At 52.1% G+C, this 17281-nt stretch overlaps 18 non-coding genes and 3 pseudogenes across 18 annotated transcripts; all 21 read left to right on the top strand.

Annotated features, from left to right (window-relative positions):
- Nucleotides 1–93: 93 nt before the first annotated feature.
- On the top strand, nt 94–202 carry LOC142190479 (5S ribosomal RNA; annotated as a pseudogene).
- Nucleotides 203–916: 714 nt separating this feature from the next.
- On the top strand, nt 917–1035 carry LOC142190141 (5S ribosomal RNA). Its single transcript, XR_012714071.1, has one exon. It is a non-coding gene; the product is annotated as a 5S ribosomal RNA (ribosomal RNA).
- Nucleotides 1036–1749: 714 nt separating this feature from the next.
- On the top strand, nt 1750–1868 carry LOC142191371 (5S ribosomal RNA). The gene has a single exon (XR_012714972.1). It is a non-coding gene; the product is annotated as a 5S ribosomal RNA (ribosomal RNA).
- Nucleotides 1869–2582: 714 nt separating this feature from the next.
- On the top strand, nt 2583–2691 carry LOC142190400 (5S ribosomal RNA; annotated as a pseudogene).
- Nucleotides 2692–3405: 714 nt separating this feature from the next.
- On the top strand, nt 3406–3524 carry LOC142191370 (5S ribosomal RNA). The gene has a single exon (XR_012714971.1). It is a non-coding gene; the product is annotated as a 5S ribosomal RNA (ribosomal RNA).
- Nucleotides 3525–4238: 714 nt separating this feature from the next.
- LOC142190317 (5S ribosomal RNA) lies at nt 4239–4357 on the top strand. Its single transcript, XR_012714231.1, has one exon. It is a non-coding gene; the product is annotated as a 5S ribosomal RNA (ribosomal RNA).
- A 715-nt stretch (nt 4358–5072) lies between these two features.
- Nucleotides 5073–5191, top strand: LOC142191369 (5S ribosomal RNA). The gene has a single exon (XR_012714970.1). It is a non-coding gene; the product is annotated as a 5S ribosomal RNA (ribosomal RNA).
- A 714-nt stretch (nt 5192–5905) lies between these two features.
- Nucleotides 5906–6024, top strand: LOC142191018 (5S ribosomal RNA). The gene has a single exon (XR_012714637.1). It is a non-coding gene; the product is annotated as a 5S ribosomal RNA (ribosomal RNA).
- A 715-nt stretch (nt 6025–6739) lies between these two features.
- On the top strand, nt 6740–6858 carry LOC142191368 (5S ribosomal RNA). The gene has a single exon (XR_012714969.1). It is a non-coding gene; the product is annotated as a 5S ribosomal RNA (ribosomal RNA).
- Nucleotides 6859–7572: 714 nt separating this feature from the next.
- LOC142191367 (5S ribosomal RNA) lies at nt 7573–7691 on the top strand. The gene has a single exon (XR_012714968.1). It is a non-coding gene; the product is annotated as a 5S ribosomal RNA (ribosomal RNA).
- Nucleotides 7692–8405: 714 nt separating this feature from the next.
- On the top strand, nt 8406–8524 carry LOC142191366 (5S ribosomal RNA). The gene has a single exon (XR_012714967.1). It is a non-coding gene; the product is annotated as a 5S ribosomal RNA (ribosomal RNA).
- Nucleotides 8525–9238: 714 nt separating this feature from the next.
- LOC142189762 (5S ribosomal RNA) lies at nt 9239–9357 on the top strand. The gene has a single exon (XR_012713717.1). It is a non-coding gene; the product is annotated as a 5S ribosomal RNA (ribosomal RNA).
- Nucleotides 9358–10071: 714 nt separating this feature from the next.
- Nucleotides 10072–10190, top strand: LOC142191365 (5S ribosomal RNA). The gene has a single exon (XR_012714966.1). It is a non-coding gene; the product is annotated as a 5S ribosomal RNA (ribosomal RNA).
- Nucleotides 10191–10905: 715 nt separating this feature from the next.
- LOC142191363 (5S ribosomal RNA) lies at nt 10906–11024 on the top strand. Its single transcript, XR_012714964.1, has one exon. It is a non-coding gene; the product is annotated as a 5S ribosomal RNA (ribosomal RNA).
- A 714-nt stretch (nt 11025–11738) lies between these two features.
- Nucleotides 11739–11857, top strand: LOC142191362 (5S ribosomal RNA). The gene has a single exon (XR_012714963.1). It is a non-coding gene; the product is annotated as a 5S ribosomal RNA (ribosomal RNA).
- Nucleotides 11858–12571: 714 nt separating this feature from the next.
- LOC142191361 (5S ribosomal RNA) lies at nt 12572–12690 on the top strand. The gene has a single exon (XR_012714962.1). It is a non-coding gene; the product is annotated as a 5S ribosomal RNA (ribosomal RNA).
- A 714-nt stretch (nt 12691–13404) lies between these two features.
- On the top strand, nt 13405–13523 carry LOC142191359 (5S ribosomal RNA). The gene has a single exon (XR_012714961.1). It is a non-coding gene; the product is annotated as a 5S ribosomal RNA (ribosomal RNA).
- A 714-nt stretch (nt 13524–14237) lies between these two features.
- Nucleotides 14238–14346, top strand: LOC142190399 (5S ribosomal RNA; annotated as a pseudogene).
- Nucleotides 14347–15061: 715 nt separating this feature from the next.
- LOC142189961 (5S ribosomal RNA) lies at nt 15062–15180 on the top strand. Its single transcript, XR_012713904.1, has one exon. It is a non-coding gene; the product is annotated as a 5S ribosomal RNA (ribosomal RNA).
- Nucleotides 15181–15894: 714 nt separating this feature from the next.
- LOC142189746 (5S ribosomal RNA) lies at nt 15895–16013 on the top strand. The gene has a single exon (XR_012713702.1). It is a non-coding gene; the product is annotated as a 5S ribosomal RNA (ribosomal RNA).
- Nucleotides 16014–16727: 714 nt separating this feature from the next.
- LOC142191358 (5S ribosomal RNA) lies at nt 16728–16846 on the top strand. The gene has a single exon (XR_012714960.1). It is a non-coding gene; the product is annotated as a 5S ribosomal RNA (ribosomal RNA).
- The last annotated feature ends 435 nt before the right edge of the window (nt 16847–17281 follow it).

Raw genomic sequence — 17281 nt, 5'->3', positions numbered from 1 at the left:
AAGTGAAGAAAAAGGTCTAGCGTGAAGTAGTGCAAAGGGCTGCCAGCAGCCAGGCTGCAAAGTAGAAGAGGAGTAAGTGAGAAGCCTGTCTCTGCCTACGGCCACACCACCCTGAACACGTCTGATCTCGGAAGCTAAGCAGGGTCGGGCCTGGTTAGTACTTGGATGGGAGACCGCCTGGGAATACCAGGTGCTGTAGGCTTTTGCTTTTCCTCACTTCCACCAGCAGGGGTCACTCTCCTCTATGCCATTTTTACATTCACTTTTTACACTGCACACTTGCTTCTTTTACATTCGCTTTCTCTCTTGCACTCTTTAGGCCTTGCAAAATCCTAGTATTCTCAGTCTTACCGCTATCACTCTTAGCAGCCGCAGTGGGCTTGGTGGCCACCAGCGTTGTGGCTTTTTACTTTTAATAATAGCAGGCTTCATTTCCATAGTATCTGGGCCTCCCGCCGGGCTGGAAGCCATAGCTAGTAACCTGCAGACCAATTTACAGGGCAACACAGGCTGAACATCTTTGCAGACAACGCGCCCTAATAAAAGAGAAGCTGACTGAAAAGCAGCTTCGCTTCCAGGAACGGGCAACCATCTCAACTTCTTCCTTAGCCGACTCCTGGACAATGGGCTCTGGTCCAGCTTGCTCTTTCTTTCACCCCCGGGATGGTTTCTTAGCCCTGCGCAGACCTTGCGCCCAGCCCTTTTGAAAGAGGGCGGCTGCGGCCTGTGACTGGTTGCTGAACAACACCTGTGGGTATAAGGGCCGCCCCCAGCTCTTGCACTGCTCCTGTTGGAGTATGAAGTTCCCTTAAGAGAAGGCAAAAAGTGAAGAAAAAGGTCTAGCGTGAAGTAGTGCAAAGAGCTGCCAGCAGCCAGGCTGCAAAGTAGAAGAGGAGTAAGTGAGAAGTCTGTCTCTGCCTACGGCCACACCACCCTGAACACGCCCGATCTCGTCTGATCTTGGAAGCTAAGCAGGGTCGGGCCTGGTTAGTACTTGGATGGGAGACCGCATGGGAATACCAGGAGCTGTAGGCTTTTGCTTTTCCTCACTTCCACCAGCAGGGGTCACTCTCCTCTATGCCATTTTTACATTCACGTTTTACACTGCACACTTGCTTCTTTTACATTCGCTTTCTCTCTTGCACTCTTTAGGCCTTGCAAAATCCTAGTATTCTCAGTCTTACCGCTATCACTCTTAGCAGCCGCAGCGGGCGTGGTGGCCACCAGCGTTGTGGCTTTTTACTTTTAATAATAGCAGGCTTCATTTCCATAGTATCTGGGCCTCCCGCCGGGCTGGAAGCCATAGCTAGTAACCTGCAGACCAATTTACAGGGCAACACAGGCTGAACATCTTTGCAGACAACGCGCCCTAAGAAAAGAGAAGCTGACTGAAAAGCAGCTTCGCTTCCAGGCACGGGCAACCATCTCAACTTCTTCCTTAGCCGACTCCTGGACAATGGGCTCTGGTCCAGCTTGCTCTTTCTTTCACCCCCAGGATGGTTTCTTAGCCCTGCGCAGACCTTGCGCCCAGCCCTTTTGAAAGAGGGCGGCTGCGGCCTGTGACTGGTTGCTGAACAACACCTGTGGGTATAAGGGCCGCCCCCAGCTCTTGCACTGCTCCTGTTGGAGTATGAAGTTCCCTTAAGAGAAGGCAAAAAGTGAAGAAAAAGGTCTAGCGTGAAGTAGTGCAAAGGGCTGCCAGCAGCCAGGCTGCAAAGTAGAAGAGGAGTAAGTGAGAAGCCTGTCTCTGCCTACGGCCACACCACCCTGAACACGCCCGATCTCGTCTGATCTCGGAAGCTAAGCAGGGTCGGGCCTGGTTAGTACTTGGATGGGAGACCGCCTGGGAATACCAGGTGCTGTAGGCTTTTGCTTTTCCTCACTTCCACCAGCAGGGGTCACTCTCCTCTATGCCATTTTTACATTCACTTTTTACACTGCACACTTGCTTCTTTTACATTCGCTTTCTCTCTTGCACTCTTTAGGCCTTGCAAAATCCTAGTATTCTCAGTCTTACCGCTATCACTCTTAGCAGCCGCAGCGGGCGTGGTGGCCACCAGCGTTGTGGCTTTTTACTTTTAATAATAGCAGGCTTCATTTCCATAGTATCTGGGCCTCCCGCCGGGCTGGAAGCCATAGCTAGTAACCTGCAGACCAATTTACAGGGCAACACAGGCTGAACATCTTTGCAGACAACGCGCCCTAAGAAAAGAGAAGCTGACTGAAAAGCAGCTTCGCTTCCAGGCACGGGCAACCATCTCAACTTCTTCCTTAGCCGACTCCTGGACAATGGGCTCTGGTCCAGCTTGCTCTTTCTTTCACCCCCAGGATGGTTTCTTAGCCCTGCGCAGATCTTGCGCCCAGCCCTTTTGAAAGAGGGCGGCTGCGGCCTGTGACTGGTTGCTGAACAACACCTGTGGGTATAAGGGCCGCCCCCAGCTCTTGCACTGCTCCTGTTGGAGTATGAAGTTCCCTTAAGAGAAGGCAAAAAGTGAAGAAAAAGGTCTAGCGTGAAGTAGTGCAAAGGGCTGCCAGCAGCCAGGCTGCAAAGTAGAAGAGGAGTAAGTGAGAAGCCTGTCTCTGCCTACGGCCACACCACCCTGAACACGCCTGATCTCGGAAGCTAAGCAGGGTCGGGCCTGGTTAGTACTTGGATGGGAGACCGCCTGGGAATACCAGGTGCTGTAGGCTTTTGCTTTTCCTCACTTCCACCAGCAGGGGTCACTCTCCTCTATGCCATTTTTACATTCACTTTTTACACTGCACACTTGCTTCTTTTACATTCGCTTTCTCTCTTGCACTCTTTAGGCCTTGCAAAATCCTAGTATTCTCAGTCTTACCGCTATCACTCTTAGCAGCCGCAGCGGGCGTGGTGGCCACCAGCGTTGTGGCTTTTTTCTTTTAATAATAGCAGGCTTCATTTCCATAGTATCTGGGCCTCCCGCCGGGCTGGAAGCCATAGCTAGTAACCTGCAGACCAATTTACAGGGCAACACAGGCTGAACATCTTTGCAGACAACGCGCCCTAAGAAAAGAGAAGCTGACTGAAAAGCAGCTTCGCTTCCAGGCACGGGCAACCATCTCAACTTCTTCCTTAGCCGACTACTGGACAATGGGCTCTGGTCCAGCTTGCTCTTTCTTTCACCCCCGGGATGGTTTCTTAGCCCTGCGCAGACCTTGCGCCCAGCCCTTTTGAAAGAGGGCGGCTGCGGCCTGTGACTGGTTGCTGAACAACACCTGTGGGTATAAGGGCCGCCCCCAGCTCTTGCACTGCTCCTGTTGGAGTATGAAGTTCCCTTAAGAGAAGGCAAAAAGTGAAGAAAAAGGTCTAGCGTGAAGTAGTGCAAAGGGCTGCCAGCAGCCAGGCTGCAAAGTAGAAGAGGAGTAAGTGAGAAGCCTGTCTCTGCCTACGGCCACACCACCCTGAACACGCCCGATCTCGTCTGATCTCGGAAGCTAAGCAGGGTCGGGCCTGGTTAGTACTTGGATGGGAGACCGCCTGGGAATACCAGGTGCTGTAGGCTTTTGCTTTTCCTCACTTCCACCAGCAGGGGTCACTCTCCTCTATGCCATTTTTACATTCACTTTTTACACTGCACACTTGCTTCTTTTACATTCGCTTTCTCTCTTGCACTCTTTAGGCCTTGCAAAATCCTAGTATTCTCAGTCTTACCGCTATCACTCTTAGCAGCCGCAGCGGGCGTGGTGGCCACCAGCGTTGTGGCTTTTTTCTTTTAATAATAGCAGGCTTCATTTCCATAGTATCTGGGCCTCCCGCCGGGCTGGAAGCCATAGCTCGTAACCTGCAGACCAATTTACAGGGCAACACAGGCTGAACATCTTTGCAGACAACGCGCCCTAAGAAAAGAGAAGCTGACTGAAAAGCAGCTTCGCTTCCAGGCACGGGCAACCATCTCAACTTCTTCCTTAGCCGACTACTGGACAATGGGCTCTGGTCCAGCTTGCTCTTTCTTTCACCCCCGGGATGGTTTCTTAGCCCTGCGCAGACCTTGCGCCCAGCCCTTTTGAAAGAGGGCGGCTGCGGCCTGTGACTGGTTGCTGAACAACACCTGTGGGTATAAGGGCCGCCCCCAGCTCTTGCACTGCTCCTGTTGGAGTATGAAGTTCCCTTAAGAGAAGGCAAAAAGTGAAGAAGAAGGTCTAGCGTGAAGTAGTGCAAAGGGCTGCCAGCAGCCAGGCTGCAAAGTAGAAGAGGAGTAAGTGAGAAGCCTGTCTCTGCCTACAGCCACACCACCCTGAACACGCCCTTTCTCGTCTGATCTCGGAAGCTAAGCAGGGTCGGGCCTGGTTAGTACTTGGATGGGAGACCACCAGGGAATACCAGGTGCTGTGGGCTTTTGCTTTTCCTCACTTCCACCAGCAGGGGTCACTCTCCTCTATGCCATTTTTACATTCACTTTTTACACTGCACACTTGCTTCTTTTACATTCGCTTTCTCTCTTGCACTCTTTAGGCCTTGCAAAATCCTAGTATTCTCAGTCTTACCGCTATCACTCTTAGCAGCCGCAGCGGGCGTGGTGGCCACCAGCGTTGTGGCTTTTTACTTTTAATAATAGCAGGCTTCATTTCCATAGTATCTGGGCCTCCCGCCGGGCTGGAAGCCATAGCTAGTAACCTGCAGACCAATTTACAGGGCAACACAGGCTGAACATCTTTGCAGACAACGCGCCCTAAGAAAAGAGAAGCTGACTGAAAAGCAGCTTCGCTTCCAGGCACGGGCAACCATCTCAACTTCTTCCTTAGCCGACTACTGGACAATGGGCTCTGGTCCAGCTTGCTCTTTCTTTCACCCCCGGGATGGTTTCTTAGCCCTGTGCAGACCTTGCGCCCAGCCCTTTTGAAAGAGGGCGGCTGCGGCCTGTGACTGGTTGCTGAACAACACCTGTGGGTATAAGGGCCGCCCCCCAGCTCTTGCACTGCTCCTGTTGGAGTATGAAGTTCCCTTAAGAGAAGGCAAAAAGTGAAGAAGAAGGTCTAGCGTGAAGTAGTGCAAAGAGCTGCCAGCAGCCAGGCTGCAAAGTAGAAGAGGAGTAAGTGAGAAGCCTGTCTCTGCCTACGGCCACACCACCCTGAACACGCCCGATCTCGTCTGATCTCGGAAGCTAAGCAGGGTCGGGCCTGGTTAGTACTTGGATGGGAGACCGCCTGGGAATACCAGGTGCTGTAGGCTTTTGCTTTTCCTCACTTCCACCAGCAGGGGTCACTCTCCTCTATGCCATTTTTACATTCACTTTTTACACTGCACACTTGCTTCTTTTACATTCGCTTTCTCTCTTGCACTCTTTAGGCCTTGCAAAATCCTAGTATTCTCAGTCTTACCGCTATCACTCTTAGCAGCCGCAGCGGGCGTGGTGGCCACCAGCGTTGTGGCTTTTTACTTTTAATAATAGCAGGCTTCATTTCCATAGTATCTGGGCCTCCCGCCGGGCTGGAAGCCATAGCTAGTAACCTGCAGACCAATTTACAGGGCAACACAGGCTGAACATCTTTGCAGACAACGCGCCCTAATAAAAGAGAAGCTGACTGAAAAGCAGCTTCGCTTCCAGGAACGGGCAACCATCTCAACTTCTTCCTTAGCCGACTCCTGGACAATGGGCTCTGGTCCAGCTTGCTCTTTCTTTCACCCCCGGGATGGTTTCTTAGCCCTGCGCAGACCTTGCGCCCAGCCCTTTTGAAAGAGGGCGGCTGCGGCCTGTGACTGGTTGCTGAACAACACCTGTGGGTATAAGGGCCGCCCCCAGCTCTTGCACTGCTCCTGTTGGAGTATGAAGTTCCCTTAAGAGAAGGCAAAAAGTGAAGAAAAAGGTCTAGCGTGAAGTAGTGCAAAGAGCTGCCAGCAGCCAGGCTGCAAAGTAGAAGAGGAGTAAGTGAGAAGTCTGTCTCTGCCTACGGCCACACCACCCTGAACACGCCCGATCTCGTCTGATCTCGGAAGCTAAGCAGGGTTGGGCCTGGTTAGTACTTGGATGGGAGACCGCCTGGGAATACCAGGTGCTGTAGGCTTTTGCTTTTCCTCACTTCCACCAGCAGGGGTCACTCTCCTCTATGCCATTTTTACATTCACGTTTTACACTGCACACTTGCTTCTTTTACATTCGCTTTCTCTCTTGCACTCTTTAGGCCTTGCAAAATCCTAGTATTCTCAGTCTTACCGCTATCACTCTTAGCAGCCGCAGCGGGCGTGGTGGCCACCAGCGTTGTGGCTTTTTACTTTTAATAATAGCAGGCTTCATTTCCATAGTATCTGGGCCTCCCGCCGGGCTGGAAGCCATAGCTAGTAACCTGCAGACCAATTTACAGGGCAACACAGGCTGAACATCTTTGCAGACAACGCGCCCTAAGAAAAGAGAAGCTGACTGAAAAGCAGCTTCGCTTCCAGGCACGGGCAACCATCTCAACTTCTTCCTTAGCCGACTACTGGACAATGGGCTCTGGTCCAGCTTGCTCTTTCTTTCACCCCCGGGAATGTTTCTTAGCCCTGTGCAGACCTTGCGCCCAGCCCTTTTGAAAGAGGGCGGCTGCGGCCTGTGACTGGTTGCTGAACAACACCTGTGGGTATAAGGGCCGCCCCCCAGCTCTTGCACTGCTCCTGTTGGAGTATGAAGTTCCCTTAAGAGAAGGCAAAAAGTGAAGAAGAAGGTCTAGCGTGAAGTAGTGCAAAGGGCTGCCAGCAGCCAGGCTGCAAAGTAGAAGAGGAGTAAGTGAGAAGCCTGTCTCTGCCTACGGCCACACCACCCTGAACACGCCCGATCTCGTCTGATCTCGGAAGCTAAGCAGGGTCGGGCCTGGTTAGTACTTGGATGGGAGACCGCCTGGGAATACCAGGTGCTGTAGGCTTTTGCTTTTCCTCACTTCCACCAGCAGGGGTCACTCTCCTCTATGCCATTTTTACATTCACTTTTTACACTGCACACTTGCTTCTTTTACATTCGCTTTCTCTCTTGCACTCTTTAGGCCTTGCAAAATCCTAGTATTCTCAGTCTTACCGCTATCACTCTTAGCAGCCGCAGCGGGCGTGGTGGCCACCAGCGTTGTGGCTTTTTACTTTTAATAATAGCAGGCTTCATTTCCATAGTATCTGGGCCTCCCGCCGGGCTGGAAGCCATAGCTAGTAACCTGCAGACCAATTTACAGGGCAACACAGGCTGAACATCTTTGCAGACAACGTGCCCTAAGAAAAGAGAAGCTGACTGAAAAGCAGCTTCGCTTCCAGGCACGGGCAACCATCTCAACTTCTTCCTTAGCCGACTCCTGGACAATGGGCTCTGGTCCAGCTTGCTCTTTCTTTCACCCCCGGGATGGTTTCTTAGCCCTGCGCAGACCTTGCGCCCAGCCCTCTTGAAAGAGGGCGGCTGCGGCCTGTGACTGGTTGCTGAACAACACCTGTGGGTATAAGGGCCGCCCCCAGCTCTTGCACTGCTCCTGTTGGAGTATGAAGTTCCCTTAAGAGAAGGCAAAAAGTGAAGAAAAAGGTCTAGCGTGAAGTAGTGCAAAGGGCTGCCAGCAGCCAGGCTGCAAAGTAGAAGAGGAGTAAGTGAGAAGCCTGTCTCTGCCTACGGCCACACCACCCTGAACACGCCCGATCTCGTCTGATCTCGGAAGCTAAGCAGGGTCGGGCCTGGTTAGTACTTGGATGGGAGACCGCCTGGGAATACCAGGTGCTGTAGGCTTTTGCTTTTCCTCACTTCCACCAGCAGGGGTCACTCTCCTCTATGCCATTTTTACATTCACTTTTTACACTGCACACTTGCTTCTTTTACATTCGCTTTCTCTCTTGCACTCTTTAGGCCTTGCAAAATCCTAGTATTCTCAGTCTTACCGCTATCACTCTTAGCAGCCGCAGCGGGCGTGGTGGCCACCAGCGTTGTGGCTTTTTACTTTTAATAATAGCAGGCTTCATTTCCATAGTATCTGGGCCTCCCGCCGGGCTGGAAGCCATAGCTAGTAACCTGCAGACCAATTTACAGGGCAACACAGGCTGAACATCTTTGCAGACAACGCGCCCTAATAAAAGAGAAGCTGACTGAAAAGCAGCTTCGCTTCCAGGAACGGGCAACCATCTCAACTTCTTCCTTAGCCGACTCCTGGACAATGGGCTCTGGTCCAGCTTGCTCTTTCTTTCACCCCCGGGATGGTTTCTTAGCCCTGCGCAGACCTTGCGCCCAGCCCTTTTGAAAGAGGGCGGCTGCGGCCTGTGACTGGTTGCTGAACAACACCTGTGGGTATAAGGGCCGCCCCCAGCTCTTGCACTGCTCCTGTTGGAGTATGAAGTTCCCTTAAGAGAAGGCAAAAAGTGAAGAAAAAGGTCTAGCGTGAAGTAGTGCAAAGAGCTGCCAGCAGCCAGGCTGCAAAGTAGAAGAGGAGTAAGTGAGAAGTCTGTCTCTGCCTACGGCCACACCACCCTGAACACGCCCGATCTCGTCTGATCTCGGAAGCTAAGCAGGGTCGGGCCTGGTTAGTACTTGGATGGGAGACCGCCTGGGAATACCAGGTGCTGTAGGCTTTTGCTTTTCCTCACTTCCACCAGCAGGGGTCACTCTCCTCTATGCCATTTTTACATTCACGTTTTACACTGCACACTTGCTTCTTTTACATTCGCTTTCTCTCTTGCACTCTTTAGGCCTTGCAAAATCCTAGTATTCTCAGTCTTACCGCTATCACTCTTAGCAGCCGCAGCGGGCGTGGTGGCCACCAGCGTTGTGGCTTTTTACTTTTAATAATAGCAGGCTTCATTTCCATAGTATCTGGGCCTCCCGCCGGGCTGGAAGCCATAGCTAGTAACCTGCAGACCAATTTACAGGGCAACACAGGCTGAACATCTTTGCAGACAACGCGCCCTAAGAAAAGAGAAGCTGACTGAAAAGCAGCTTCGCTTCCAGGCACGGGCAACCATCTCAACTTCTTCCTTAGCCGACTCCTGGACAATGGGCTCTGGTCCAGCTTGCTCTTTCTTTCACCCCCAGGATGGTTTCTTAGCCCTGCGCAGACCTTGCGCCCAGCCCTTTTGAAAGAGGGCGGCTGCGGCCTGTGACTGGTTGCTGAACAACACCTGTGGGTATAAGGGCCGCCCCCAGCTCTTGCACTGCTCCTGTTGGAGTATGAAGTTCCCTTAAGAGAAGGCAAAAAGTGAAGAAAAAGGTCTAGCGTGAAGTAGTGAAAAGGGCTGCCAGCAGCCAGGCTGCAAAGTAGAAGAGGAGTAAGTGAGAAGCCTGTCTCTGCCTACGGCCACACCACCCTGAACATGCCCGATCTCGTCTGATCTCGGAAGCTAAGCAGGGTCGGGCCTGGTTAGTACTTGGATGGGAGACCGCCTGGGAATACCAGGTGCTGTAGGCTTTTGCTTTTCCTCACTTCCACCAGCAGGGGTCACTCTCCTCTATGCCATTTTTACATTCACTTTTTACACTGCACACTTGCTTCTTTTACATTCGCTTTCTCTCTTGCACTCTTTAGGCCTTGCAAAATCCTAGTATTCTCAGTCTTACCGCTATCACTCTTAGCAGCCGCAGCGGGCGTGGTGGCCACCAGCGTTGTGGCTTTTTTCTTTTAATAATAGCAGGCTTCATTTCCATAGTATCTGGGCCTCCCGCCAGGCTGGAAGCCATAGCTAGTAACCTGCAGACCAATTTACAGGGCAACACAGGCTGAACATCTTTGCAGACAACGCGCCCTAAGAAAAGAGAAGCTGACTGAAAAGCAGCTTCGCTTCCAGGCACGGGCAACCATCTCAACTTCTTCCTTATCCGACTACTGGACAATGGGCTCTGGTCCAGCTTGCTCTTTCTTTCACCCCCGGGATGGTTTCTTAGCCCTGCGCAGACCTTGCGCCCAGCCCTTTTGAAAGAGGGCGGCTGCGGCCTGTGACTGGTTGCTGAACAACACCTGTGGGTATAAGGGCCGCCCCCAGCTCTTGCACTGCTCCTGTTGGAGTATGAAGTTCCCTTAAGAGAAGGCAAAAAGTGAAGAAAAAGGTCTAGCGTGAAGTAGTGCAAAGGGCTGCCAGCAGCCAGGCTGCAAAGTAGAAGAGGAGTAAGTGAGAAGCCTGTCTCTGCCTACGGCCACACCACCCTGAACACGCCCGATCTCGTCTGATCTCGGAAGCTAAGCAGGGTCGGGCCTGGTTAGTACTTGGATGGGAGACCGCCTGGGAATACCAGGTGCTGTAGGCTTTTGCTTTTCCTCACTTCCACCAGCAGGGGTCACTCTCCTCTATGCCATTTTTACATTCACTTTTTACACTGCACACTTGCTTCTTTTACATTCGCTTTCTCTCTTGCACTCTTTAGGCCTTGCAAAATCCTAGTATTCTCAGTCTTACCGCTATCACTCTTAGCAGCCGCAGCGGGCGTGGTGGCCACCAGCGTTGTGGCTTTTTTCTTTTAATAATAGCAGGCTTCATTTCCATAGTATCTGGGCCTCCCGCCGGGCTGGAAGCCATAGCTAGTAACCTGCAGACCAATTTACAGGGCAACACAGGCTGAACATCTTTGCAGACAACGCGCCCTAAGAAAAGAGAAGCTGACTGAAAAGCAGCTTCGCTTCCAGGCACGGGCAACCATCTCAACTTCTTCCTTAGCCGACTACTGGACAATGGGCTCTGGTCCAGCTTGCTCTTTCTTTCACCCCCGGGATGGTTTCTTAGCCCTGCGCAGACCTTGCGCCCAGCCCTTTTGAAAGAGGGCGGCTGCGGCCTGTGACTGGTTGCTGAACAACACCTGTGGGTATAAGGGCCGCCCCCCAGCTCTTGCACTGCTCCTGTTGGAGTATGAAGTTCCCTTAAGAGAAGGCAAAAAGTGAAGAAGAAGGTCTAGCGTGAAGTAGTGCAAAGAGCTGCCAGCAGCCAGGCTGCAAAGTAGAAGAGGAGTAAGTGAGAAGCCTGTCTCTGCCTACGGCCACACCACCCTGAACACGCCCGATCTCGTCTGATCTCGGAAGCTAAGCAGGGTCGGGCCTGGTTAGTACTTGGATGGGAGACCGCCTGGGAATACCAGGTGCTGTAGGCTTTTGCTTTTCCTCACTTCCACCAGCAGGGGTCACTCTCCTCTATGCCATTTTTACATTCACTTTTTACACTGCACACTTGCTTCTTTTACATTCGCTTTCTCTCTTGCACTCTTTAGGCCTTGCAAAATCCTAGTATTCTCAGTCTTACCGCTATCACTCTTAGCAGCCGCAGCGGGCGTGGTGGCCACCAGCGTTGTGGCTTTTTACTTTTAATAATAGCAGGCTTCATTTCCATAGTATCTGGGCCTCCCGCCGGGCTGGAAGCCATAGCTAGTAACCTGCAGACCAATTTACAGGGCAACACAGGCTGAACATCTTTGCAGACAACGCGCCCTAAGAAAAGAGAAGCTGACTGAAAAGCAGCTTCGCTTCCAGGCACGGGCAACCATCTCAACTTCTTCCTTAGCCGACTCCTGGACAATGGGCTCTGGTCCAGCTTGCTCTTTCTTTCACCCCCAGGATGGTTTCTTAGCCCTGCGCAGACCTTGCGCCCAGCCCTTTTGAAAGAGGGCGGCTGCGGCCTGTGACTGGTTGCTGAACAACACCTGTGGGTATAAGGGCCGCCCCCAGCTCTTGCACTGCTCCTGTTGGAGTATGAAGTTCCCTTAAGAGAAGGCAAAAAGTGAAGAAAAAGGTCTAGCGTGAAGTAGTGAAAAGGGCTGCCAGCAGCCAGGCTGCAAAGTAGAAGAGGAGTAAGTGAGAAGCCTGTCTCTGCCTACGGCCACACCACCCTGAACACGCCCGATCTCGTCTGATCTCGGAAGCTAAGCAGGGTCGGGCCTGGTTAGTACTTGGATGGGAGACCGCCTGGGAATACCAGGTGCTGTAGGCTTTTGCTTTTCCTCACTTCCACCAGCAGGGGTCACTCTCCTCTATGCCATTTTTACATTCACTTTTTACACTGCACACTTGCTTCTTTTACATTCGCTTTCTCTCTTGCACTCTTTAGGCCTTGCAAAATCCTAGTATTCTCAGTCTTACCGCTATCACTCTTAGCAGCCGCAGCGGGCGTGGTGGCCACCAGCGTTGTGGCTTTTTTCTTTTAATAATAGCAGGCTTCATTTCCATAGTATCTGGGCCTCCCGCCGGGCTGGAAGCCATAGCTAGTAACCTGCAGACCAATTTACAGGGCAACACAGGCTGAACATCTTTGCAGACAACGCGCCCTAAGAAAAGAGAAGCTGACTGAAAAGCAGCTTCGCTTCCAGGCACGGGCAACCATCTCAACTTCTTCCTTATCCGACTACTGGACAATGGGCTCTGGTCCAGCTTGCTCTTTCTTTCACCCCCGGGATGGTTTCTTAGCCCTGCGCAGACCTTGCGCCCAGCCCTTTTGAAAGAGGGCGGCTGCGGCCTGTGACTGGTTGCTGAACAACACCTGTGGGTATAAGGGCCGCCCCCAGCTCTTGCACTGCTCCTGTTGGAGTATGAAGTTCCCTTAAGAGAAGGCAAAAAGTGAAGAAAAAGGTCTAGCGTGAAGTAGTGCAAAGGGCTGCCAGCAGCCAGGCTGCAAAGTAGAAGAGGAGTAAGTGAGAAGCCTGTCTCTGCCTACGGCCACACCACCCTGAACACGCCCGATCTCGTCTGATCTCGGAAGCTAAGCAGGGTCGGGCCTGGTTAGTACTTGGATGGGAGACCGCCTGGGAATACCAGGTGCTGTAGGCTTTTGCTTTTCCTCACTTCCACCAGCAGGGGTCACTCTCCTCTATGCCATTTTTACATTCACTTTTTACACTGCACACTTGCTTCTTTTACATTCGCTTTCTCTCTTGCACTCTTTAGGCCTTGCAAAATCCTAGTATTCTCAGTCTTACCGCTATCACTCTTAGCAGCCGCAGCGGGCGTGGTGGCCACCAGCGTTGTGGCTTTTTACTTTTAATAATAGCAGGCTTCATTTCCATAGTATCTGGGCCTCCCGCCGGGCTGGAAGCCATAGCTAGTAACCTGCAGACCAATTTACAGGGCAACACAGGCTGAACATCTTTGCAGACAACGCGCCCTAAGAAAAGAGAAGCTGACTGAAAAGCAGCTTCGCTTCCAGGCACGGGCAACCATCTCAACTTCTTCCTTAGCCGACTCCTGGACAATGGGCTCTGGTCCAGCTTGCTCTTTCTTTCACCCCCAGGATGGTTTCTTAGCCCTGCGCAGATCTTGCGCCCAGCCCTTTTGAAAGAGGGCGGCTGCGGCCTGTGACTGGTTGCTGAACAACACCTGTGGGTATAAGGGCCGCCCCCAGCTCTTGCACTGCTCCTGTTGGAGTATGAAGTTCCCTTAAGAGAAGGCAAAAAGTGAAGAAAAAGGTCTAGCGTGAAGTAGTGCAAAGGGCTGCCAGCAGCCAGGCTGCAAAGTAGAAGAGGAGTAAGTGAGAAGCCTGTCTCTGCCTACGGCCACACCACCCTGAACACGCCCGATCTCGTCTGATCTCGGAAGCTAAGCAGGGTCGGGCCTGGTTAGTACTTGGATGGGAGACCGCCTGGGAATACCAGGTGCTGTAGGCTTTTGCTTTTCCTCACTTCCACCAGCAGGGGTCACTCTCCTCTATGCCATTTTTACATTCACTTTTTACACTGCACACTTGCTTCTTTTACATTCGCTTTCTCTCTTGCACTCTTTAGGCCTTGCAAAATCCTAGTATTCTCAGTCTTACCGCTATCACTCTTAGCAGCCGCAGCGGGCGTGGTGGCCACCAGCGTTGTGGCTTTTTTCTTTTAATAATAGCAGGCTTCATTTCCATAGTATCTGGGCCTCCCGCCGGGCTGGAAGCCATAGCTAGTAACCTGCAGACCAATTTACAGGGCAACACAGGCTGAACATCTTTGCAGACAACGCGCCCTAAGAAAAGAGAAGCTGACTGAAAAGCAGCTTCGCTTCCAGGCACGGGCAACCATCTCAACTTCTTCCTTAGCCGACTACTGGACAATGGGCTCTGGTCCAGCTTGCTCTTTCTTTCACCCCCGGGATGGTTTCTTAGCCCTGCGCAGACCTTGCGCCCAGCCCTTTTGAAAGAGGGCGGCTGCGGCCTGTGACTGGTTGCTGAACAACACCTGTGGGTATAAGGGCCGCCCCCAGCTCTTGCACTGCTCCTGTTGGAGTATGAAGTTCCCTTAAGAGAAGGCAAAAAGTGAAGAAAAAGGTCTAGCGTGAAGTAGTGCAAAGGGCTGCCAGCAGCCAGGCTGCAAAGTAGAAGAGGAGTAAGTGAGAAGCCTGTCTCTGCCTACGGCCACACCACCCTGAACACGCCTGATCTCGGAAGCTAAGCAGGGTCGGGCCTGGTTAGTACTTGGATGGGAGACCGCCTGGGAATACCAGGTGCTGTAGGCTTTTGCTTTTCCTCACTTCCACCAGCAGGGGTCACTCTCCTCTATGCCATTTTTACATTCACTTTTTACACTGCACACTTGCTTCTTTTACATTCGCTTTCTCTCTTGCACTCTTTAGGCCTTGCAAAATCCTAGTATTCTCAGTCTTACCGCTATCACTCTTAGCAGCCGCAGCGGGCGTGGTGGCCACCAGCGTTGTGGCTTTTTACTTTTAATAATAGCAGGCTTCATTTCCATAGTATCTGGGCCTCCCGCCGGGCTGGAAGCCATAGCTAGTAACCTGCAGACCAATTTACAGGGCAACACAGGCTGAACATCTTTGCAGACAACGCGCCCTAAGAAAAGAGAAGCTGACTGAAAAGCAGCTTCACTTCCAGGCACGGGCAACCATCTCAACTTCTTCCTTAGCCGACTACTGGACAATGGGCTCTGGTCCAGCTTGCTCTTTCTTTCACCCCCGGGATGGTTTCTTAGCCCTGCGCAGACCTTGCGCCCAGCCCTTTTGAAAGAGGGCGGCTGCGGCCTGTGACTGGTTGCTGAACAACACCTGTGGGTATAAGGGCCGCCCCCCAGCTCTTGCACTGCTCCTGTTGGAGTATGAAGTTCCCTTAAGAGAAGGCAAAAAGTGAAGAAGAAGGTCTAGCGTGAAGTAGTGCAAAGAGCTGCCAGCAGCCAGGCTGCAAAGTAGAAGAGGAGTAAGTGAGAAGCCTGTCTCTGCCTACGGCCACACCACCCTGAACACGCCCGATCTTGTCTGATCTCGGAAGCTAAGCAGGGTCGGGCCTGGTTAGTACTTGGATGGGAGACCGCCTGGGAATACCAGGTGCTGTAGGCTTTTGCTTTTCCTCACTTCCACCAGCAGGGGTCACTCTCCTCTATGCCATTTTTACATTCACTTTTTACACTGCACACTTGCTTCTTTTACATTCGCTTTCTCTCTTGCACTCTTTAGGCCTTGCAAAATCCTAGTATTCTCAGTCTTACCGCTATCACTCTTAGCAGCCGCAGCGGGCGTGGTGGCCACCAGCGTTGTGGCTTTTTACTTTTAATAATAGCAGGCTTCATTTCCATAGTATCTGGGCCTCCCGCCGGGCTGGAAGCCATAGCTAGTAACCTGCAGACCAATTTACAGGGCAACACAGGCTGAACATCTTTGCAGACAACGCGCCCTAAGAAAAGAGAAGCTGACTGAAAAGCAGCTTCGCTTCCAGGCCTGGGCAACCATCTCAACTTTTTCCTTAGCCGACTCCTGGACAATGGGCTCTGGTCCAGCTTGCTCTTTCTTTCACCCCCGGGATGGTTTCTTAGCCCTGCGCAGACCTTGCGCCCAGCCCTTTTGAAAGAGGGCGGCTGCGGCCTGTGACTGGTTGCTGAACAACACCTGTGGGTATAAGGGCTGCCCCCAGCTCTTGCACTGCTCCTGTTGGAGTATGAAGTTCCCTTAAGAGAAGGCAAAAAGTGAAGAAAAAGGTCTAGCGTGAAGTAGTGCAAAGGGCTGCCAGCAGCCAGGCTGCAAAGTAGAAGAGGAGTAAGTGAGAAGCCTGTCTCTGCCTACGGCCATACCACCCTGAACACGCCCGATCTCGTCTGATCTCGGAAACTAAGCAGGGTCGGGCCTGGTTAGTACTTGGATGGGAGACCGCCTGGGAATACCAGGTGCTGTAGGCTTTTGCTTTTCCTCACTTCCACCAGCAGGGGTCACTCTCCTCTATGCCATTTTTACATTCACTTTTTACACTGCACACTTGCTTCTTTTACATTCGCTTTCTCTCTTGCACTCTTTAGGCCTTGCAAAATCCTAGTATTCTCAGTCTTACCGCTATCACTCTTAGCAGCCGCAGCGGGCGTGGTGGCCACCAGCGTTGTGGCTTTTTACTTTTAATAATAGCAGGCTTCATTTCCATAGTATCTGGGCCTCCCGCCGGGCTGGAAGCCATAGCTAGTAACCTGCAGAACAATTTACAGGGCAACACAGGCTGAACATCTTTGCAGACAACGTGCCCTAAGAAAAGAGAAGCTGACTGAAAAGCAGCTTCGCTTCCAGGCACGGGCAACCATCTCAACTTCTTCCTTAGCCGACTCCTGGACAATGGGCTCTGGTCCAGCTTGCTCTTTCTTTCACCCCCGGGATGGTTTCTTAGCCCTGCGCAGACCTTGCGCCCAGCCCTCTTGAAAGAGGGCGGCTGCGGCCTGTGACTGGTTGCTGAACAACACCTGTGGGTATAAGGGCCGCCCCCAGCTCTTGCACTGCTCCTGTTGGAGTATGAAGTTCCCTTAAGAGAAGGCAAAAAGTGAAGAAAAAGGTCTAGCGTGAAGTAGTGCAAAGGGCTGCCAGCAGCCAGGCTGCAAAGTAGAAGAGGAGTAAGTGAGAAGCCTGTCTCTGCCTACGGCCACACCACCCTGAACACGCCCGATCTCGTCTGATCTCGGAAGCTAAGCAGGGTCGGGCCTGGTTAGTACTTGGATGGGAGACCGCCTGGGAATACCAGGTGCTGTAGGCTTTTGCTTTTCCTCACTTCCACCAGCAGGGGTCACTCTCCTCTATGCCATTTTTACATTCACTTTTTACACTGCACACTTGCTTCTTTTACATTCGCTTTCTCTCTTGCACTCTTTAGGCCTTGCAAAATCCTAGTATTCTCAGTCTTACCGCTATCACTCTTAGCAGCCGCAGCGGGCGTGGTGGCCACCAGCGTTGTGGCTTTTTACTTTTAATAATAGCAGGCTTCATTTCCATAGTATCTGGGCCTCCCGCCGGGCTGGAAGCCATAGCTAGTAACCTGCAGACCAATTTACAGGGCAACACAGGCTGAACATCTTTGCAGACAACGCGCCCTAAGAAAAGAGAAGCTGACTGAAAAGCAGCTTCACTTCCAGGCACGGGCAACCATCTCAACTTCTTCCTTAGCCGACTACTGGACAATGGGCTCTGGTCC

The sequence above is a fragment of the Leptodactylus fuscus genome, chromosome 1, assembly GCF_031893055.1.
Source record: "Leptodactylus fuscus isolate aLepFus1 chromosome 1, aLepFus1.hap2, whole genome shotgun sequence".
Taxonomy (NCBI): domain Eukaryota; kingdom Metazoa; phylum Chordata; class Amphibia; order Anura; family Leptodactylidae; genus Leptodactylus; species Leptodactylus fuscus.
The sequence above is the reverse complement of the archived record's forward strand: the minus strand, read 5'-3'. Positions and strand labels throughout refer to the sequence as shown.